Source organism: Lactuca virosa, chromosome 1, assembly GCF_052849685.1.
Source record: "Lactuca virosa cultivar CGN04683 chromosome 1, Lactuca_virosa_CGN04683_v6, whole genome shotgun sequence".
In the NCBI taxonomy this organism is placed as follows: domain Eukaryota; kingdom Viridiplantae; phylum Streptophyta; class Magnoliopsida; order Asterales; family Asteraceae; genus Lactuca; species Lactuca virosa.
In genome coordinates this window covers 150,580,282-150,586,278 of record NC_136426.1, presented here as the reverse complement: position 1 = coordinate 150,586,278, position 5,997 = coordinate 150,580,282, and the positions used below count along the sequence as shown (strand labels likewise).

Here is a 5,997-nt window from a genome sequence, read left to right as displayed (position 1 = left end):
TTTTGGATCCGGTTTATTGATTCGGGTATTTATAAACACCCCTACGCATAATTATCGAAAAATAGGTTCTGGATTTTATTAAAATATCTATTTATTATTTATATAAATATGCGTTCTAATTTGAAAGTGAAAATCATCTATACACCCATTTCACTTTAAATGCCAAAGGTCCGATTTCCGGCGCAGAAAATACTATTATTTTTGCTTTAAACCTGGTCTTGAAGAAGAATTCACGTGTTTTCAACTTGATTTTTGTAAAACAATTCATGCTTATTAAACACATGGCTTTGAGAAAGAATTTATGCACATTACACCCAGTTTGGTTACAAATAAGTTTTTTTTTCCACTAAACATTTTTGTATTATCATATTTTTTGTTCACTTTTTTTTGGAAGATAGAAAACATGCGAATAAAAGACAATAATTAGTCTATATAAAAGTGATAAAATAAGATACAAATTTTATACCTACATATGAAACATGTCGAGTAATATATAAAGTTTTGTTAAATATGTATAAACAATATTTTATTACATAAATTACTATTTACATCACATATTTTTGTTTTATTTGTATGGTTTTTTAAAAACGTTTTTTTCGTATTTTAAACTATAACTTAACCGAAAACACAATTTAACTTAAAAAACTGAAGAACTGTAACCGAAACCGGTATAGACATAATCATTTTTGGTTTAAACTGATTTAAAAAAAAAACTAAAATTGGTTCAAAATCGGTATATGGTGCACCTTTAGCGTTTGTACAGAAGGTAACCGACTCAATTAATAAAACAATCATGAATAACTTAAAATTAAGTTTGATTTAAAAGAAAATATTTAGTTCTAAAAAGAAAATTTGCAAAATATAGCCTTTTATGAAACAAAAAAAAAACTCAATTAATGTGTTGGTAAACTGTTGGGGTTGAAATAACAACTAACACGAAACATTTGGGTGTTCTTCGAACAAAAAAAAAAGTTCTAGGTCTAAAAAGAATAAAAATCAAAAGATTATTTTTGGTAATAACACATTAATTAATTACTTCATAATTCCAACTCTTGGTATAAACTGTAGCCAAATGAATCTTCTTCATGCACAAAACAAGGAAAGTTATCCTAAGCACTCCACACAGTGGTCAAGCTCTTCAAATCACATATATTTCTTTTTTGTATAAGCTTTCTCATGTTGCTTGTGTGTTATCAATATAACTTTCTATCACCTGTTATCATATGCTTACATTTTTTTATCTTTCATACTTATAGAAATATTATGGATTGTGGATTCATAGGTACCAAAAATGAATTTAAAGACATCAAAAGTATAGGGATTTTAGAACCCCCAACGTCCACTTTGATATGTAAGAAGCGCCAACCAAGTTTATTTTGTTGTTGTGGAGCGAAAAACGTTTGTGGCAAAATGGGAGCAACTTGTAGGAGCCACTGTAAAGGAAATAAATGTTGTGCTACAAAATAGTAATTAACATAATTACTGGATAATCATCCAATAAATTATAAAGTTTCTATATTCTATAATATATTGCTGCCGAGATGATCATGTTTATGGATTTTAAGTTTGAATAATAAATACAGTTTCATTGGGTACATTCTTAATATATATATATATATATATATATATATATATATATACCATAATTAATGTGTTTTTAACATCACGCAAATAACAATGTTTTGTTTGATATTTTACTTGATAAAATACATTAATGTAAAAATTCTCTTTAACCTATGTAACAGACGAAGAGTACATTACTTTCATTATTTGATATATTGCATGAGTTTCTTATAGGTGTTTAATTTTGAGTATCACTTAATTAAGGACATCGTACGTACCTGATTTTAATTTGTTGTTTGATTTACACTGACCATTAGTCCAAAGATATGTAAAACTCAATAAAGTTAACAAAAACAATATTCAAGATATTTTTGTTTACAACGCATTAATTAGACACTCGTGAAGAGATTAATACTCTAATATTTTTTATAAAACAAAATGTTTTTTTAATGTGGGAACATAAAAATTTCTAAAGTGCATGTACCCATTTTTTAAAATTGATGTTTATTTTCAAAAGAGCTTAAAATCCAACCACTAAAGTTAGGAAAATTTCTTTTGAAAAATAAATCATAAAAAAGCCTCTCAAATGATCCTAACTAACTAACAATATATACACACCTATACACCTATGCGCGCGCGCGCGCACACACACACACACACAGATATATATATATATATATATATATATATATATATATATATATATATATATATATATATATATATATATAAAATAGAATAATAACATTCTAATGAATATATGAATAATCATACGTTAACATTCACATTTGAATTATTTCAACAATACACATATACAACATTTATTGCAGAATAATAATACAAACATAGAGTTTTTCCATTTTCACACTGTTTAATGTATTTCATTTGAACTAAGTTTTATATATATATATATATATATATATATATATATATATATGTATATATTCATGTTAGCGGTTGTCATTTGATACTAACTTTTTTGACTTAATATTAATGTGATATATATATATATATATATATATATATATATATATATATATATATATATATATATATTATATATATATATATATATATATATATATATATATATATATATATATATCACATTAATATTAAGTCAAAAAAGTTAGTATCAAATGACAACCACTAACATGAATGAAATCTTTTTACTTTATTTTTAGTATAATTGGTAAAATTACAAATTATGTGAACTAGACAAAGAGTTTTTTACCTAATTAACATACCGATTCAACGAACTTTAATGATAAAGTCTATCTTGTCAACCAAACTTGTTGTTTTAATGTTGAAGATTTCAATTTTAGCAATGGAATACATTATACAATGTTACTGATGAAATCAAAAATATAGGACAAATGAAGTTTTAACACCTTAATATTAGAATAAATATTTGCACACATTATGCTAACTTTTATAGAGATACACTTGTGACTCCTAAACTAAATTTGTTTCGTGAAGTACATAAGTAATTATGGATTAAAAAAATAACTGAGTACAAGATCAAGTTAGAAAAAAGAATAAAAAAATTGCTAATTATATCATGTCGTAGAAAAGATTTTAATAATTAAATAATAAAATTTAATATTATATGTAACTTTAAAATATTACCATATTTATAATTACCACTTTTACAATATATTAAATTCATTGGTATTATTCACTTATGTATATGCTTACATATGTTTATTTATTATTTTTGTGTTAAATGGATCTCACGACAATTACATTTTGTAGTTACATACTTCTATACGTAAACATATATACGCAACAAACATTGCAACGAATTAGTTGTAATATATTATTAAAATTATTGTGGATATACTCAAATTTATGTATGAATTAAGAGTAATTTCTATAGAAGACCTTATATTTGGACTTCTTTTACTTTTTGGTCCTAAAACATTTTTTGCTCTAAAAAAAGGAGCTTATATTTTCCAATTACTTGTTAGTTAAAAAGGTTAGGAAAAGCTAAATTATGTTTTTTTGTTTAATAAAGGACACTATATTTTTCTTTTTTTTTACACGTAAAACCTTTTTTTTTTTCAAAATAAAACCAATTTTAACTTATTCGTTGTTAACTCATTGGTTGAGTCGGTTACCCTCTGTCGCACGGCTAATTATACAAAATCGCTTTATATCCAGGGCCGATATTGAGGGATTCCGAGATATGCAATCGCATAGGTAGGGGTACTCGAAACCATATGTCAGAAAATTTGGTTATTCATAATTTTCTTGTTGTGGATTCTTGTATCCCGAAAAACGAGTTTCCAGATAGTGGAATCTTATATCCGAAAATTCAGCAATCCAAAATTTTCGGATATTGGATTCTTATACCCGAAATATCTAGAACAAAATTTATTTCCGTATCAGAATCCGAAAATCCATATATCCAAATTTCGGATATCTGAATTTTCAGATAATTTAAAATCAGATATCAAATTTTTTGGATCTAGTTTATTGATTCGGTTATTTATGAACACCCCTACGCATAATTATCGAAACATAGGTTATGGATTTTATTAAAATATCTATTTAATATTTCTATAAATATGGTTTCTAATTTGAAAGCGAAACTCATCTAGACACCCATTTCACTTTAATTGCCCAACGTCCGATTTCTGGTGCAGAAAATACTATTATTTTTGCTTTAAACCTGGTCTTGAAGAAGAATTCACGCGTTTTCAATTTGATTTTTGTAAAACAATTCATGCTTATTAAACAAGGCTTTGAGAAAGAATTTATGCACATTACACCCACTTAGGTTACAAATAAGTTTTTTTTTTCCACTAAACATTTTTGTATTATCATATTTTTTGTTCACTTTTTGTTTGGAAGATAGAAAACATGCGAATAAAAGACAATAATAAGTCTATAATAAAGTGATAAAATAAGTTACAAATTTTATGCCTACATATGAAACATGTCGATTAATATATAAAGTTTTGTTAAATATGTATAAACAATATTTTATTACATAAATTACTATTTACATTACATATTTTCGTTTTATTTATATGTTTTTTTAAAACCGTTTTTTTTCGTATTTTAAACTATAACTTAACCGAAAACACAATTTAACATAAAAACTGAAGAACTGTAACCGAAACCAGTATAGACATAATCATTTTTGGTTTAAATTGATTTGAAAAAGAAAACTAAAACTGGTTGAAAATCGGTATATGGTGCACCTTTAGCGTTTGTACAGAAGGTAACCGACTCAATTAATAAAACAATCATGAATAACTTAAAATTAAGTTTGATTTAAAAGAAAAAATTTAGTTCTAAAAAGAAAATTTGCAAAATATAGCCTTTTATTAAAGATAAAAAAAAGCTCAATTTATGTGTTGGTAAACTGTTGGGCCTAAAATAACAACTAACACGAAACATTTGGGTCTTCTTCGAACAAAAAAAAAGTTCTAGGTCTAAAAAGAATAAATATCAAAAGATTATTTTTGGTAATAACACATTAATTAATTACTTCATAATTCCAACTCCTTGTATAAATTGTGGCCAAATGAATCTTCTTCATGCACAAAACAAGGAAAGGTATCCTAAGCACTCCATACAATGGTCAAGCTCTTCAAATCACATATATTTCTTTTTTGTATAAGCTTTCTCATGTTGCTTGTGTGTTATCAATGTAACTTTCTATCACCTATTATCATATGCTTACATTTTTTATCTTTCATACTTATATAAATATTATGGATTTTGGATTTATAGGTACCAAAAATGAAGTCAAAGACATCAAAAGTATTGGGATTTTAGAACCCCCAACGTGCACTTTGATATGTAAGAAGCGTCAACCAAATTTATTTTGTTGTTGTGAAGCGAAAAACGTTTGTGGCAAAACTAGAACTGGTTGTAGGAGCCACTGTAAAGGAGATAAATGTTGTGCCACAAAATAGTAATTAACATAATTATTGGATAATCATCCAATAAATTATAAAGTTTCTATATTCTACAATATATTGTTGCCGAGATGATCATGTTTATGGATTTTAAGATTGAATAATAAATATAGTTTCATTGGGTACATTCTTAATATAGAACGTTTTAATGATTTTATAGAACGTTTTAAGTACTGGAAATTATATATAAAATGTATGTCGATTTGTTTATAAAACAAATAGCAAATAGTATGAAAAACATTATAGCTATTAATAAAATAAAAACACTACAACATTATAACATTTACATCAAACAAAACTTAATAAACACTTATAAATATTTCAAAATGAATATTTAGAAATCAACATATATTGCATATATAGAAACATTGTTATAAGAAATTTGTGTTGAAATAACCATTGATGCGATAAAACATTTTTTTTCGACTCTTTCATTTTGAATCACTAATCTTTCAAACATATAATTTTTTAATCAAAACTTACTTATATACTATTAATATAG

The 5,997-nt window shown here is 25.2% G+C and overlaps 1 long non-coding RNA gene across 1 annotated transcript; it reads left to right on the top strand.

The window, feature by feature from the left end:
- Positions 1–5,118: 5,118 nt before the first annotated feature.
- LOC145107065 (uncharacterized) lies at positions 5,119–5,620 on the top strand. The gene is made up of 2 exons (XR_013707721.1): positions 5,119–5,224; positions 5,308–5,620. It is a non-coding gene; the product is annotated as an uncharacterized LOC145107065 (long non-coding RNA).
- Positions 5,621–5,997: the final 377 nt, after the last annotated feature.